This window comes from Nesoenas mayeri, assembly GCF_963082525.1.
Source record: "Nesoenas mayeri genome assembly, chromosome: 11".
Lineage (NCBI taxonomy): Eukaryota > Metazoa > Chordata > Aves > Columbiformes > Columbidae > Nesoenas > Nesoenas mayeri.
In genome coordinates, this window is record NC_137563.1 from 2,557,989 (window position 1) to 2,574,735 (window position 16,747).

The window sequence follows — 16,747 nt, forward strand, 5'->3', positions numbered from 1 at the left end:
TATCAAATTAGAGATCTCTCGGAAGAGATCCTCTGTACATTACCCATGCTAATTCAGGCCAAAACCAAATTCTTAGAGGCTACTAATTGTGCGAGAGGACTGCCAAATTTGAACACAGCAGACGAACAACAGCCAACACAAACTGCCAGATCTTTTCAGGAACCTCAGAGGGAACATACAATGGTGATATTATCACTAGAGAAGATCTCTGCTTTCTGCCCTGCAGCAAAAGTGGAACGGAGAGTGCTGCACATCAAGCAAATCAAGTACTCAAGAGAGGAAAAGGATGGGGTCTGGGTATGATGGGGAGAGAGGAAAAGAGGATTTGGAGGCAGGACAGTTGAAAGGATGCGTTTGAGGAAGGGAAAGCGAGGGATACGGGAGGCAGTTCAGAAAAAGAGGCAGAATCACAGAAAGGTTTCATCTCAAAACACTGTTACTCTCTAAGGAAACAGATTGCCTTGTAAGCTATTTGTAATGCACAGCTGATAGGCTTTACATTCAACTAACGTAAACATAGAACTCCAAAAATCAAACAGCCATAGGTAAGTATCTTCACTAATCTCCAAGGTAACCTTGGAGATTTCACAAAAACAATGTCGTGGCTTTGTTACCAACTGCCTTATTAAAGAAAATTCTCCGTTTAACTCAGTGAGTCCTGTTTCTTATCCAGTCAGAAGAACGGAGCACAAGGCAGTACATACCAATCCTTTCACTGACAGATTCACATCAAAATGTAGTTCAGCTGGATTCATGGAAGCGCTGATCAGGGTATGGGCAGAATACAGATATATTTGGGGGCAGGGGGTTGATAAGTTGGGCAGGATACACAAAGTCATGGAATCTCACCAAAAACACGCAGGCAAGTTGTTAGACTGCAGTACATTTCAAAAGTTTTCTGTCAATAAAGCTTAAAGAAGATATTCTCATAAACAAAGAAAGGGAAAACGGAAAACTGGCAAAGCATAAAAAGAAAACTCAATGTTCTAAAGCTCTGACTAATTTCTCTCCTCTTTTATTGCTTCAATGTCTTTCCCATACTTCTGAAATCTGCAAATAAAACCGGGACATGACTTCCATTGAAAGGCCCACAGTATTCAAGCTATACACATTAAAGTGGCACTCGGGCATTTCTATTTACTGACTACGGAGAGGAAGTCAAAGTTTAACTAAGGAAAAAAAAAAAAATTGAATTAATCTGCATTTGGGTTTTGGTTTTTTTGTTTGCATTTTAATCCTTTGAAGATTTATTCTACATAATGGTAAAACCCCCTGATAATCAGAGCATGAGAACGATACACCAAGGCGTAAGGTAAGCAGAAAGGGCATTAGTAGCATTTCTACCAATAAAGCAAGAAGATTTTTGTTCGGATGAAGAGTTCTGTATACAAAGCAGCAACTCCTAAGCAAGTCTTTCCAGATCTGTATTTTTAATGGCTTTTTCCAGTTGAATTTTCAAAATCTCTTTTGTAGTTAAAACAGCGCTAATTGGTACACACACACACATCTGTTCAGAAAAGTACGAAAACGAAATATCAGCAGGCACTCAGAGGTGATGCATCCTGTTCGCATGAGCTATGATTATCAGTGGAGCGTGATGTTATCTTGTTATAATGCCTGACCATAATTCATTTAATCGTGAGTTTAATCTTTCCGTGCGGTAAACAGGTTCTAAACCTTTCCAAAAAGGATTTGGAATGGAGACGCTGTTAGACATCTAAGTGCAGCAACGCTGCCTGGTGCCATATTAATGCTCTGTATTATCTTGATCCCATCGACATGTCCTCCTTCACCGCTGTGTGTGCTGACTGTGGATCTCGTCTATAGGAACATCCTCGGGCTCCGAAATAGAGGAGTAATTTTACCATTCGCGTGATGGGGGGATCACGACTGTGTATTTGTCATTTGCTGCCTTGGACACAGCACACAGACGCACATCGGGAATATTGGTTTCTAGTTAATATGATCTGAATGCCAACTTTTATTTTAGTAACTGCTGTGTACTTAGTATAATCCTTCTGAAATTCCTCTTTCAGTCCATGTGGCTTTTTAACAACATCTTGATACGTTGGAGCAACTGCTGTGCTACAGTTTCAGTCAAGTGAAAGATTGACCAAGTTTGTTTGTGTGCTAAACCCCTATCAGATACAGTTAATGAACAACATCCACAAGAGCTGTCTTGTTCTAAAAAAAGACACTTTGCCAATCATAGCTTTTGTGGGCAGGACGAAGCAATGCTTTCTGATTCTTCATTATATGCTTCGTCAAGGAAAATGAACCCTATGAAAGGACTTCAGATTGCAAAGTAATGACAGAATGAAAACCAGACTGATAAGGCTTAACATCGTGAAGCCTCTGAATCATGCAGCATATTAAATTAGATTTTAAATGCTAGTTTTGAGATGGAAAGCTAGGTATTGATGAGAAGCTAGTTCACGATGCAGAAAGGAGTACAATGGGGAACATAGAACTGAAACTGAAAATTGCTCCCTGTGACAGAGCCTCGTTCAACAGGGTCTCCCAGTGTATAGAACTGGCAGAGAAAGCACTGCCATGCAATATTGCTGTCACATCTGCCCTACCTCAGCTCTTCTAGGTTAACCAGCTTTGTCATTGAACACTCCTCTTCTTCCCATAAAACAGAGACAAAAGATTAATTCTGTTCTTGACCTTATCTCTGCGAGACACCACATCACAGCCTCCAATACCAGCGCCGTGTTTATAAGGAGACAGAAGCTGCCAGGTGCTGCTGGTGGACAGTCCCCAACCTCCTCCGAAATGTCGCACACGTGGGTGGGACTGCAGTACTGTAACGCAGTAGGAACAAGCTGCAGCTGGTACATTGGGAACTGCTGTTTTCTGGGCAGACTTTCTCCTCAGGTCAGCTATGATGGTTTTACCAGTAAAACCTGGAGATGAATGTTTTCTGGAGCCGCAGAAGACTCTGCAGAACCTGGGTTTGGCCCAGCCTACGCTCCCCAGCAAACAGCTCGCGTGGGGGGATAACACGGACTGAGAGTTTGCACACCAGTGTGCCCCCAATCTCACATGTAGTTAAGGCACTCAGGCCAAATTCATGATACGTGTAAGACTTTTACAAATGGAAAATCTGCAGAGGCGTAAAAAAATGTCGAAGCTAATCAGAGGAGAAGACACTAAGGAGCTTTCAGAATTAATTGACCAGTAAAATGTTTGAGATTGGTTTCCAGTAGCAGCGGTTCCCGCAGAAGCAACAAACTGGATGAGTATTTATACAAAAGCATTTGGTGTATTTATTGGATTTTAAGCCTAATCCATTTAGAGAATTGCTATTGTCTCCTAAGCTCTACTTTGTAAGCCAAAATTACACATTAATATTAAAAGGAAAAAGAAAAAGCTCCTCTCCCCACCAGAGCATGCCTTTGTGCACTTGGCACACGAGGCTCGAATAACTCAATAAAGATTAGATGTACTTCAAACCGAAACACTGCAGTGCCCAGGCAGCTGTCTGCTTTCCAGACAAGCTGTGTGTGATTTGGGGTGGGAATAAAAGCATGTTCTCTTCGCCAACGAGCAAGGCGAGATGTGTGGCTTTTAAAAACATCCAGATTAATTTCTCAAGGACACTGAAGCAGGTTGGTTTGAAACTCTCACAGCACTTCTTGAGGATAGTTACTGAAGGCCTTCTTTTTTGCCAGATTGCATATCATGTTTTGGGATTTTTTTCATTTTCTGGTTTCTTATCTGTCCCTCATGACAAACACAAATCTTTATTTTTGTTGGTTAAGCTGTTGTGACTTCAGGAGGGGTTTTTCAGTCGTGTTACTATTGATCAATTATCAACAGAATTAAATTGTTCTGATTAAACGCTGAGGAGTTTCCTACCGGCTTTCTCCCAGGGAGCATCCTTTCTTGTAACTGTCTCCTTTCTGTCCAGGCTTCTGTCTAAAGAAGAATTAAGACAAGAAATTCTTCCTTGAGGAAAAATTCAGCGAGCCACTTCTAAGCAGCAATAGCAGCCGCAGGAATAATAGTTTTTTATGAAGGTCTGAACCTAATTTTATGTTAGAAACATAAAGCTCCAACTTTCATAGCTGGATTAAAAAGTCTAACAGAAAACAGGAGCTAAAATGAGAAGCAAATAGGCTGGCAAGGATTTGCAGAACTGCCGTCAGATAAGGTTAGAGCTCCACAATTAAACTTAATCAGAGTCAAACACTATCAATGGAAAGATTTGGGGACAAAGGGTTAAAGATCAAGGGAAAAGTACCTATTGTCCTGGTTTTAAAGTTAGTTATGATCAGGCCTTGGCCTGAAGAATATATATCCAGTTAAATTCCTGTGCAATTCTTCTTACAGCAAACCCAGCTCTATCAGCAGCACAACAGATCATGAGCTTTCAAAAGCCTTGATTTATTTTCAGAAGAGCATTTGGGAGTGAGAGAGAAGGCCTGGGCAGCTTTTCTTCCTGAAGATCTATAGCCTGCTGATGGTCAATGGGGAGAGAGTGGAGCACTGCTCCAAAGGCCTTTCAGTGCTTCCTCTAGAGGGAATAGGATGGTCAGTGGAAGCTGCTTCACGAGATGAACTTACAGGCCTCTCCCTATCGCTGTTGAAAAGCTCTCAAATGGATTGTCTTGTCTCAGAATCAAGAAAGTAAAATATTTTAGGAATTTGAGATTTCGGAGTTTTTCCTTTACAAAGCTGATTTTTGGTAAAAAAAATATAAATGGTTAAAGGAATACAATTTTATTGACAGAAAACATGTAATGTTTGCACTGAGCAAATGGCTCCGTGAGCTCCTCCAAGCGAGCCCACGGGGATGGCTTAACAGAGTCTGCATCTCAACTTGAGCTCAGTCGCAGCTTTAGCTCCGCTAATGAGATTTACTTTATTTCTGTGTAGGTGGTCTCTTATTTCTTAAATGCAATTAGCATAAAGTTGTTGCCTGATGGTTTTATTTATTTTTGAAAGCGCCGACCACTGGACTGACTTGGATAGTTCTGGAGTTTCCAGAATTGACTTTTGTGCTCCACAAGCCTATTTTCAGGAAATATTTTGTAAGAGGGATGGTATTTTGAGCTCTACTTTTATGGCTGCAAAGGCTTCTCCTTTTTTACTTCCTTTGTCTGTTCATTAGGGGCCATCTTTATTTCCTAGATGTGTTTTTTGGAGACAAGTTCCTTTCCGTTGAAATACGTACCACTAAACCAAATCGTTACAAATACTTTAAGCCGTTACACAAAGCTACGTGTTTATTTTATGAGATTCTATGCTGCGTAACGTTCCGAGTGGTGCGCTCAAATTTACTTACTTTTCCATTTTTAGGTTCTCTGACACGTTCATCAGCTGCTCTTTGGTCATTACAGAAATGCATGAAAAACCATCCATCTCGCTCTGTTGTAGCTGTAAAACTAATAGAAGGTTTTAGGCTTTTAATCCAACTACAAAACACTTCACCATCCCATTTTTGTGAAGATGACACAGATGAGTGCCATGCAGTGTTTCCAACTTTTAAGTCTTATTCCAGTCTTGCTTCCTTTGATTCATTTATAATTCATACTCTCAAAAAAGAAAATGGAACATTTTTGAAAAGCAACATCATGCATATTGCAAATTACAATAAACATGTCAGCAAAAGGGGATATACTAACAGTTTATTGTGGCTAATTTGCTAATTTATTCTTTTTACATAAATGGACAAGTTACGACTGCCCATTGTGGTCATATTAAAGGGAGAATGGTGTGGAAGTTTCTGTTCTCAATAAATCCATAAAAGAAGTGGACGGAACCTATTTTTAGACCATATTCTGCTCCTAATGTGAATACCTAAAATCTGCCGAGAAAAACATCATTTTTATGAACTTTACAAGGAGAAATTGTCAAATCTGTTATTAGGCTGACTAATGGGATGAAAAGAAAATCTTAGTCTTGTAAAACCAATCTGACACGTATAAAAATACCACACTGCAAGCTGAGAAACAAAGGAGTTTTCCACCCTCCTATATGATGTTGCGAAATTTGCTGGAGCAAGTTAAACCACTGTAACACAGAATCTGACACCGAAACACACTCAATAAGGGTTGTCCTGCTGTACCAAAAGCTGCTGAGATTTGACCACGTTCTTTATAAGCTGTGACTTCTCTGTATACTCCACACTAAAAGCAATGGCAAACTACTTTTTCTTTAGTGTGTTTTGTGCCAACACTTCAATATGCAGGAGATCAAAATTCTAAGAGTTCCCATCAGAAAATGTTTCACGGGAACTCAAGTAAGTCCTCACTAAATCCTCCAAAACGGCTCTAATTGGAACAATTTCATATACATCAGGAAAAGTACAGGATTAATTAGGAAATCTATGCTTCTGAGACCCCTTTGTTTAAGAAATAAATACAAAGGGCTCTGAATATCTGTACTAAACAACAGATAAACCCTCTCTGCATTCAGAAAGATACACGCCAGGCAGAAGTGTGCCCAAGTTCAGACCACGCTCTAAACCTCAAGATGTATAGATGTTGGGATCTGAAGAGTATAGCTCAGGGCCACAATGGAACCAAGTCAATATTTAAAGCCAGAATCCAGATATGACATGAGTTCCATTACAGTTTGTGAGGTTTGACTTATACTTCGCACTCAGCCTTACTCCCCCAAAATCGAAGAGAAATAAAGCAAGCAAGCTGAAGTGCAGTCTTACTTAAGCCATTCTGAATCATACATTAGGTTAAAGGATAACGAGGCAAAGGACCAATCGAATCTTTTTTCTGTATTTCTAAGTTTCTCTCTTTCAGGCAAACCACTTGCTGAGATTGTCTGCATGACTGTGGTCTGTCTCAGTCTAGAAAAGAGAAAACCGTCCCAGCTATTGTGGATCCCAGCAGAAAAAGGAAACAAAATAAATGGGTGAGACTTCAGTAACGCATTCTTCTCTTCCCCGTCCCAGCTGGTTTAAACCATCTTGGGAAAAAGCTTTGAAAAAGGGTTTTTAAACACAAGACAGACTGGGAGTCAAAAAGCATATAGTTGTTAGTAAACTTCAGTACAATTAGTCCTGTAAGTCAAGGAATATGAGACAGCATTATCTGTTTTCATGTGTCTTAAGTCAGTCGGGGTCCAAAGAACTCTGGCCGTCAAAGTCTGCAGAGCACGTGCTCACATTCTGGATCGGAACTGATATAGGAGTGTAAAAATGGGACAGTGTCAATAAAGGATATTATCAAACTGGCTGAAAACAGAACAGACTAGGATGGTTTTTTAACTAAGTTGTTGTTTTTTTCACCCAAACAAAATAACATACCCCCAAATTATAATATCGGTATTAAAAGGGATCAGAATTCCTGATAAAGACTGATGGCAATGATCTAATATTATAGGAGACCATTCTCCATTTCAAGCAGGAAAACTGTAGACTACAATAGGCTTAAGACCAGTCCTTGGCATGGAATATAAACATCTGCAAGTAAGCTTGAGTTATTTTAAAATCAATGCAGTATTTTATGCAGGGTAATTAAAAAAAGAAAATCAAAGCGTGTGATAAATTAAAGTTTTATCAAAAGAGAACCCAGTGAATCCCATTTTAAACTGTAGTTTATTACAATCACATTGTTACCTTAATCTGACTAATTCTTATATAAGGCTGCTCCTTTTGGGAACACTGGAAGCACTAAAATATGGTAGAAAGAAGAGCTGAAAAAAATCACCTAAAACATGTAAAGCCAACCTCGCACAAATTCAGGTTATGAAAGAAAAAGCCCAACAGAAACGCAGCACTATTCAAAACCACTGAGAGTATCATCTCTGCAACAAACTTCAAGCTTACAGTTCTGTCTGAGTTTTTTGTCTATTTTTAAAGCACACCTAAAATTACTGTAGCTGCACATCAGAGAAAAATCCCCTTGTTTTTCATTTTGTTATCTCCAATTACATGTATTGTTGTTTTCTCTCCATAATGCTCTATGTTCTGATATTGTCACTATGTAGATAACTTTGCTCTGCAGAGTATTTTAGTAGCTTAGTTGGTAACTATTGACAGAAAGGTGGCTTTTGTTAGTAAGCTACCCACACTATGATTCTTTTAATTTCAGAAATATGTAAAGCGAACCTCTGTTATGGTTTTAGATTCCTTTGGCATATCGCTTACATGTTCACAGTCTTCACTTATTTCTTCATCTGCCATATATTTCCTATCTTCAAGCAGATCTTTGCAAATTTCACCCTCTGCTAACAAAAATATAAAGATCATAGAGTTCCACTTACTGGCAATACATCAATATTGCTGTCTCCCTGTTTTTCTGCCATTCCTTTTCATCACGGAGCATTTTCTTGGTACAGTAGGAAACACTTCACGCTTCCAGTGAAGCGCTAATAAAATAAACCTCTCTTTAGTGTATTTCCCACTTTTTTTTCCAGACAAAATGCTACGCAAAGAGATTTCACTACAGATAACAAATCACTTAATGAAAAATGGTGCTAAAAAGGTTATTTAATCCAATTCTGTGCTGTAAAAGATTAAACTACATTATTGAGAACATACTGAGCTGTTGATTCATTGGAAACTAGACAACATCTTCCTAATACTAGCTATAAAACATCGAAAGAAAGTTGTTCACTTCTTGAAGGTCTTGAAGCAAACAGGCAAGTTGTCAGCCATCTGTCAAGACAAAGCCAGATCTCAAGTGGGCAAGTACATCTTGGCCACAGGTTACAAAGCAGACACAGATGTACAAACTATCAAGACAGCAAAACAAAAGTTTGGAAGAACAGTGAGAAAAGCTTTACATTTTTGCATAACAGGAAATCCACTGAACAAAAAAAAAAGAGTTACAAATAACCACTAACATGCCTCATTTGTCTTAAAGAAATTGAATCATTGAATAAGAACCACAAAGTGAAGAATTTTATTTCCAAAAAATGTCTTTGAACAGAGCGGCTCAGTGCACAGAGTAGATGATGGAATTGAAGACAAAGAACTGCCAAAATAGAACTGCAATGAAAGCCAAGATGAAATAGCCTCCTCAAGTTCCGATGCCTGCAGACAAACACCATTCAAAAAAGTTTTCCTGCAAGGAAAATTATCCCATAGGGCTTCAAAACAATTTATGTACTCGCAAGAGTATGTGGAAGAATAAAGGTTTCGAGGCCACTGAAAATGAGCAAAAGGGGGAAGGAGGTACCAAGCACCTTTAGTTCAGGTAATGTGAATTCTTGGGAAGGTGTTAGAATACAAAGGGGAAGAAAGGGTACTTAATACTGAGATATGCTCGTTCATGGGCAAACATCTACCCAGGAGCCTGCACCTCCACTTTTCTTTTTGCCTGAGCAGTACACACAGATTATGTAGAGTCATCCACATTTTTCAAGCCCTGCTATGTGCGCAGTCATAGGGACACTCAGTTCTCCACAGTTCCAGAAGAATTTAAGAAAGACTCGTAGAAAAAGAGAGAAAGACCAGTGGCAGTGAACATATATGGAAATCTGTAGTTGCTGGCAGGTACTCCTCCCTTTCCTTACTTGTCCATTGTAAGTGAGGAGGCAGTACCAGAAGTTCAACATTAATTTCAAAGTTTTCTTAGCAAACTAATGATTCTACAAGTGCAACTGAGGCATTCAAGCACAGAGCTTCAGAGAAGCATGGCTGCAGCTCTATGGAGCAGCACTAAAGAGATGTGGTTGGAACAACTCTTTGGCTGCATCCTTGTTGCAGTAAACCCTTCCTGGAGCGGGTCTGATCACCAATGAAGAAAATCACTTTTATTCCTCACAGCAATTATTTCCCATCATTTAAGTGGTCGTTCTCTCTGCAGAGATGCGTGTAGTCATGTCTCAGTACTAAAACCGAATTAAGAGATCACTGAAAAGGCTTTGTTTTTCAGACATAATGCAGGACTTACTGAAACCAATGAGCATAGAAAGATGTGAATTTTAGAAAGAAAGTGGTCAAAGTAATGTCCTGACTCCAACTGAATTAGAATCTAATCTTGTTCCCAATATGATCAGAGATGTGCTATCTGGGAATAACACCTGTGTGCTATACAAAAATCTCCCACTGCGTGCAGAAGCTCACGGGCACGAAAAAACACTTGCATGGAAAGGTGCAGCAGCCAGCAAGTGGACAAGGGTCTGAAAGGCTGATCAACAGAAGTAACAAATGTAGACATCACTGCTGCAGGGGACCTCTGAGGAGAAACACCCTCACACCAGAACAAAGATGATGAAGAGCTCCTGTGACGCAGTGCTGAGGGCAGAAGTTACATTGCTTATTAAAACCAGGAGCGATCTCAAACCCTTGCGGTGCCCTCCTGCCGTGCAGTAACGTTCTCGTGGTTAAGAATAAAGTGGACAGCGTGGAACAGGATTGGTAACCAAGATGAGGAGAAAGCAAAGCTACTGTCATCAAGACAGTGCCAGATGGTCAGAGAGGAAAAAAAGAAGAAAAGCGTGCAAAGAGCATGAACACTTTCTCTTCCTACCTTGATCCGCAAAGGATCCCAGTGTCCCCAGCTGAGCGGGTGAGGGGAAGGCACTACCCAGCCCAGTTTGCCAGCCTAGTGAGAACAGCAGTGCGAAAGTCCCATCCTGGAACACGGCTGAGCCCTGCAGCCTGACAAGCCAGCAACGGTGTCCTTGTTGGCAAGATTTGAGTACGATTTGAACCAGGAAGGAGTGCAGGATTACCACTGATAGCCCTTTTTCCTCTACTGTAACCACCAAGCTCAGTGGCACTGACATAAAAGCACCAGAGGCCACACTTAAAATGCATCTCCACATTTCCTGAATTGTTGGCTCTGTCTCTGATAACACCATGATTACCACTGGACCTAAAGAAGAACCTGAATGTCTGAAAGCTGACGTTTTCCAAATTACATCATTTGGTTAGTGCTTCTTCCCACAAACTTTTCTCATTTGTACGACACATGCACACTAGATACTCAAATCCTTGAGAAATTTAAACTTAACGAGACGGTCAGTATATCAACAGGATTCTTTTATATCTCCTATGACCTCACCCATCAATCCTTCTGAGCAATGCAAAAATAATAGCTCTGAGGTTTATTTCTCTTCCTTTTACATTTTTCCACGCTAGAGAAGTCCAGAAAAAAATTAAACAGACCTAAGAGTTTAAAAAGAGTTAATAAGACTTAATTAAAGACGACTTAATCAACAATAACCAGGACTAGACAAATCCTGATTTTGACAGGGTTTTCATCAACAGAATTAACATTCATTTACAGTTCACTGGTGGACAGTTTAACTAAAGGCACAATATAGCCCAAAGAACCTTTTTATTGCTGACAGCAATATTTGGATTAAAATAAACACAGCATGATTTTTAAATCCCAAATTGAGTCTGCAGAGAAGGCAGTTAAAAAGGGGTGGTGTTCTTTGGTGGTTTTTTTTTTACTTGCAAACTGAGCAAACTTGATCTGGAAGTCATTAACAGATAATAAACATAACCTTCCCCCACTCACTCCCAAGATGCCATCTCTACAGTCACTCTTCAGACTACAGTTGTATTGTTACAGTGTGTCATCCTACAGAGAAGAGCCTCACAGGCTTTAACTTTATCTCTTTTCTCCCTTTTTGCTAAGGAATTAGTGCCTTCTCTTCAGCAGGACTCAGTTCCTAACAAGGAGAAAAAGTGGAGTGAAAGGAGAAGAAAAAGTTGGTTTGCTTAGTGAAATATGTCACTACATTTTATTTAGGATGACAAAAGCCATCCTGAAAAGAAAGAAAAATCACAGCAGGTCAACTTTAAAGCGTGCTGCAACAATCTGTGTCAGACAGAAACCTAACATACCTCGGCCATTATCTACCAGACTCAAGGATAAGCAGAGACCAGCCGCTACTTCTCACGAGACCATTTCTTAAAGAGATCTTTCAAAGTAGCTTTGGAGATTTTAAACTCTTCTTGTCACATGAAGCATCTGCATCCTTTTGGTGGTCAAAAGCAACTGGCTTGTTCTGCGTGACAGCCTTATCAACTAAGTTGTAATCTGTGTCGCTGCATCCTGACTGGCCGTAGTCTGTTTGCAGTAGACTAGGTGCTCCTTGCTTTCTAAATATAAACAATTTGAAAACAGTAGCATTAGTGGGCTAATTGAATATATTACATAAATATAATTTACATTTTAAAGAATCATTAAAAATAATTATTCCATTAACTGCCACAAGAAAACTGCTTTAGTCTCTGAAATTTGTGCAAGTTCTTTATAGCCATGGCAATGTGGGAAAAACTAGATCAACCTTAGTCATTAAGAAGAGAAACACTGCCTCTGATTATCTGAACAGAGAACAGCATTGCTGTATAAACTGCTCTAAGTTCTAATTTTTGAAGCTTTTCAGATAAGAGCTATGAAAATGCTTTTCAAAATACGACCTCAATTTAAAAAGAAAGGAACGGGAGATCTTTATAGGAGCAGTGCTAGGCCAGCCTGATCCAGAGACGCGAAGTAAGGTTTCTATGGAGGAATATCTGGTTTAACACATTAAGTTCCATGAGCTTTTATTTTGTCATCAAAGAGAGATGAACAGCTTCTCCTCTTTCCTCCCCGTGTAAGAAACTCAAAATTAGGCATGGCGCAAACATTGTGTCACCTGCTTCTTCAATTTGAAATTATCTACATCCCTGGTCCTATGAGCCTCGGAAAGAGATGGATTTGTTGAAAGAAGTGAGGACTGGTGGCCCAAAGAAGATGAAGGGAAGGACATTCAGTACTGAAGGGGCTAAGTGCAGGATAAGTAAACCACAAACCAAGATGTTAGAGGCTGGAGATTCAAAATTGTATGTTCAAGAAGAGGTCGGTGATAAAAGGACATTTCAAAATGTGACCAACACATCAGTCTAACACCAATGCAAAAGAACAACTTTGACAACCATAAGACACCACTTAATTGCTCTGAATCTCCTCAAAATCTTGAGGGGGAGAAAAGAAAAAAGACAGAAAGATGTCTTTGTAAGCAAGCCTGTAGAGCTGAGGAGTGCAGGCTCTGAGAAAGGGTGTCATTAGGTCATTTAAAAATCAATAAGATTTACTATCTGTTCCTTCTTATTTAAATATAGGATCTATAGATCAGGTTTTGTGCTCATCACCGGATGAGAAAACTTTAAAATAAAAATGAACACATGGAGAGCTTTTATCGCTGAAAGTCAGAGAGCGAAATGCTGCATCTGCTTTACTAGACTTGAAAATCTGACTTCTCTCAGTAGGAAGAAATAAGAGCTAACTGAATTGTTTCCTGTTATAACAGACGAGTAGCTGTACTCGGGCAAACCACAGGTACACAGAGCGCAGGATCTCATTTCCAGCTCTGACCAACATCAGATGCCTAAGGAAGACTAAGAACATCGGAAGCACATAGCGCTATTTCCACAGACATCTCTCTTGGCCACAAGCATTCTGTGGCTCAGGAACCAGAGGTACTCACTCGGTTTAACAGCTTCGTACAAGTTTTTTGTAACTAGTTGAGTAATCTTTAAAACTTTTCAAAATTCAGTAGCCACCATGTCCTTTGGTACTTAACAATACTGTATGAAGAGCCATTTCTATTTTATTTTAGTTTAATCCACTATTCTGCTAGTCTCCTTTGCTTTAAAATTAGGAAATAATCCAAGAAGTTCTAGTAACATAGAAAATGTTGCAACAGACGGCTGAAGACTTTTGGATATTAAGATATCACGCAAACAGAGAGCTCTTCTCCCAGAACGCCCTCCGGCAGAAGGAACTGAGCTCCCCTTTCCTGATCCTGCTCATTTAATATTCCCAAATTACTGGATAAGAATGCATATTTTCTGGAATCAATATTTTCAAGTTGTTCTACTAAAACAAAACCTTTCAAAAGCAGTTTTGTCAAATAACTTTAATGTTAGACTATATATTTCAGAAAGATTATTTTACAACACTGTTTAGCTAGATGAAGATCAGCTGTTCTCTCTGCCTTTTTATAAATCAATGTAAAAATGAGCCAACCTGCAGATCAGGAAACCAAGGTGCACAATTGTTAAAGTGCACCTCACTTATGCCAGTCCTTAAATAAAGCAATCACACCTCACCAAACACAGTCCTTAAGCATAACAAATAGCTCAGAGGTTAAAGCAAACAGCTTTTCTCAGCAGCAATTCACTCTGAGGCACTGTCAGTATACAGAAATTCAAATTCTACTCTTCTCAGTAGCTCTACTGGGAGGAAAAGAGGCAGAACAAGCAAATAAACTGGATCCAAGAGCAGAGCAGGTCTGATCCACAACCATTTTTCAGGATTCACCTAGATCTGTTCCTAGCAGAACTATTCCTTTATTGGGATTGTTAACTTTATGTAGATGTAACTTCAGCAAAACGTTGGATATTCACAATTCTGCCTAGGAAAACTAGAGAATAAATAATATAGAAATGCATCATGCTGAAAACAAAGGCCACTTAATGGAGCGACAAACTAGTTTGATGCCCAGGGTGTACAGACATGGTCAATGTGTTACTTGGCACGCAGGCAGGACCAATGAACTAGTAATCAAGTAACATCAGAATGTTCTGGCGCAAGCCAATTACCACAATATAATATTTGTGCTGCTAGCACTGCTGCCCAGACTTCTGCTTCTACTGAACAAATACTGCTATCAGTAGGATTTATTCCTTTTGCCTTTCTATTTTTCCCCCCTTGATCACTTTGTTTCTTAGAAGCAAAATTTTACTGTACAAGACGCAATGAATTAATAAAAATCACTCGGACTTAAGTGACCACCTTGATCCTTGAAAAGAATTCTGCCTCCCAGCAAGCGTGGGAAGCCTTTCACACCAGGTTAGTTTAGATATGTCCCATCACAGTGGCACAGCTACTGCACTGCTCCCAAGTGGACAGCGGTTTCAGGAACAAGGTACTACAAGTCTAAAGTCTTCAGAGACCACTGCAAATTCTATCACATAAGCAATATGTACTCCTTACCTCATCAATTAATGTCTAAGTAGCTACATATTAGTGGCTGATCATCCTTTCATCACACTTGAAATATCAGCAATGACTAGAAGTGCATATAAAGTTTGTAGCAAGCATCCAGTACTTGCAATCAGCTGCTTCTGATGAACAAGCAATTAGGAGTTCACGTGCTTTCAATATTATTACTTTTATACCATCTTTAGTGTTATCTCCCACAATACACAATTAGGAAACAGTATGCCAAACACCTTTATTATGTTCTAACAAAATACACCAGTAATAGTAAGAACTTAACACCAATGTGATTGTATTAGCTCAGATACCATCTTTCTCAATATCTTACCCACATCTTATCACACCAATATCTTAATGTGTGGTGGGAAGGAATGAAATGTGTTGCTAGCTGAATGACCTGAAAGCGTCCTCAGTAATATTCAGAATAGATGAGTTGAAGAGAAGACAAGCAGGCCACCCAGAAACACCAAACATCATGAATGGCCTCCAGAGTATTTTTATTCTTCTGTAGTGCCAGGTAATAAGTGGATCAGAGTTTGGCTTTAACACCTGCTGCCTGTTGAGATCTTTGACTGGCTTTTCCAGCTTCAATCTGAAATACATTTTAAACATTATTCATTCCCATGACCTAGTGTCAACGTCTGATAGAGAAAGCGATCTGGTTGCGTTATCTTCCAGTATTTAATATCAGTTCTGGGTAGAAACAGCTGGAAACAATATCACATTTGCTACAACAAATTTTCAGAGGAATTTGTTGAAAATAACTCGTATCTACAAAGAGTTGATTTAGAAAATAGACTTATAAATTGAAGGTGTGTAGAGGAAAGGCCACATGAGCAAACTGCTCAAAATGAGTACCCGATTGGGTTATATGGGACATATTCAGAAATGATACCTTGCAAACTCAGCTGGAAGTCTAGGTACAATTTGATCCCAAACTCTGAATCCAAATTTTCTCAATTAAGATGAGGTAGAGTCAGATTATCTTGCATTTACTATTCAGTAATCATTAAGCTGTTAATGGGTTCTGCAATACCTCTTCATGTGCAGCTGCCATTGATTGCAGCAGATGCTTGGCATGCAGAAACTTAAAACGAACTCCGAGACTGCACAAATTGTACTAAGCTTTTACTCTGCTGGGTTTTTTCCAGCTTAAATGAAAGCATTTGACTCTTTAAAAATGTTGTTTATTATTTTGATTTAAAACCCAGAATATCTAGACTGCCACTAGTTATTGTAGCATGTCATAAGATACCCGCAAATGAAAGCAAGAAATGAAGAATGAAGGCTATTTGGGGCTTAGAAAGAGGAAGGAGCAAAGATTCTGGTTCTAATTATTACAGTAATTTTAAATGAACAACTATCAGGTGATGAGGACCTTGTAGCACATTAATATGTTCCCTGATTTTCAAAGATGGAAGCAGAAAAGAACAATTTATTCACATTATTTTTAGGGTCTGACACTTAAGTTCATATGTAATTAGTTTTTTAATACAGATATCAACAGTTGAGCAAAGATAACATGTACTTCTCTACCTATATTACTGGGTCTCATGCTCGAAAACAGCGTTAGGCATTAAATAGAATATTGATCAGTGTCAAAGTAAAAGAAAAGCATTGTGATAAAGTTAATCAGCAAATATTTCTATTCCTGCAAATGACAGCATCTCCAGCTGTGACAATTAGCAGCTTCATTAGTGCAGTTACTGCTGCTTCTATAGTGAGTGGAAAGTTAGAACTGCAGCTCTTCCAAAGATGAAAAATAAACCACAGATCACCCTTCTTCTCATGTAAAACTGCATCTTGCTTTTAATCACTGACAATACAGA